This window comes from Hevea brasiliensis, chromosome 1, assembly GCF_030052815.1.
Source record: "Hevea brasiliensis isolate MT/VB/25A 57/8 chromosome 1, ASM3005281v1, whole genome shotgun sequence".
NCBI classification, from domain to species: domain Eukaryota; kingdom Viridiplantae; phylum Streptophyta; class Magnoliopsida; order Malpighiales; family Euphorbiaceae; genus Hevea; species Hevea brasiliensis.
This window is the reverse complement of record NC_079493.1, coordinates 41599650-41601213: the sequence shown is the minus strand read 5'-3', so window position 1 is coordinate 41601213 and position 1564 is coordinate 41599650.

Below are 1564 nucleotides of genomic sequence, written 5' to 3'. Positions count from 1 at the left end.
ACTAACCGATGGTGAACTCTTTGGGGTAGAAACTTGGGTTGATCCCTTTGGTGTAGTAAATGATCGAGCGACTGGATTTACACAATCCTTAGCAAAATGACCAGTCTCCACAATTAAAGCATGCTCCTACGGCTCTATAACATACCCCACTATGTGGTTTACCACAAGTTTCACAAAGTCGATCCGACAGCGCATTTACGGTTTCGTTGAGTTGGTGATCGGATCGAGGTGGTTTCGTCCAAAAGATCTATCTCTACGGACTTCTTACTATCTCCGTCGTATCCCCAAAGTTTCTCCTCTTTCCAAGAGGGACCACTAGAACTCATTCTCTTGACTTTCCTCTTTTTCTATCTTCTCTGATTTCTTTTTCTCAGGGTCCACTTCAGATTCAATTCTTTCTAATTCTAGTGCTTGAGAAATAAGTTCAGAGAAGTTGTTATGTTTGAATCCGACCACTTGTAATCTGATACTAGGCTTCAAGCCGGTTTCAAACCTCTTACATCTCTCCTATTTGGTAGAAAGTAGACTTATCTTGCATAATGGCTTAGGCGGAGAATTCCCTTTCATACTCACCACCGATCCGCCCCTGCTTTTGGACTTAGGAATTCTTGCACTTCCGGTCTACATAAGCATCGGGGACATATTTTTGCCCGAATTCCCGAGGAAGTCATTCCATGTTAGCAATCAGTAGGTTCTACTGCATCGTGGGGAATGGTTTTCCACCAATCATAAGCATCCCCCTGTAGCAAAGATACTGAGTACTCAAATCTGAGCTCCTCTGTGCAATGCAGTTTCTTGAATACCCTATCCATCCTCTCTAACCATTGTTCTCGCCTCTAGAGGATCTATCATCCCCTTGAACTCTGTAGCCCCATACTTCATCAATTTGTCATATTGTCTAGCGTAAGATCGTGGTTGTACCACCGTGTCTGTATTGGGACTTGAGTAGGCACATTACCATCCATTTGTTGGAACATTGCGGCGTCTGTGAATCGAGCAGAATCGCGTGCATCAGCAGGGTGGTGCTCTTGAACCATCGACATTATGTAGGCATGGGGCATCCTTTGCACCTCACCTCAATAGATTGATCGACTGAACGATCACCCTCTTCCATAGTCAACGCGAGGATTTTAGATCTCCTAAACCAATAACACCAGGAGATTTCCTCCCGTTAGTGCATATTTATAATGTAATGTACTGTATGTATCAAACAATGATATTGAGCAGTTGCACTGTGAAGAAAGAATATTCAAATGACAGTGAAAGCAATTTAAAAACTTTGCTCGATACCACTAAAACATGTCACACCCTACCCCTCTGTAAGGCATAACATGATCCGTAGTATACCTAATGAATTACCAACTCCGCTTCATCGATAACCCATTAAATACACTACAAGGGATTTTAAAACTTTTCTTACTTCTTTTACATTGGTGAGCACCATTTACAGGTATTAAAAACTTTGGTGAACTGAAGTGAAACAACTAACTCATTTTATTTATTTGGAATATCTGTAAATATTTTGGCAAGGTGCCATTTGTATTTTGAAAAAAACAGTTCTTGA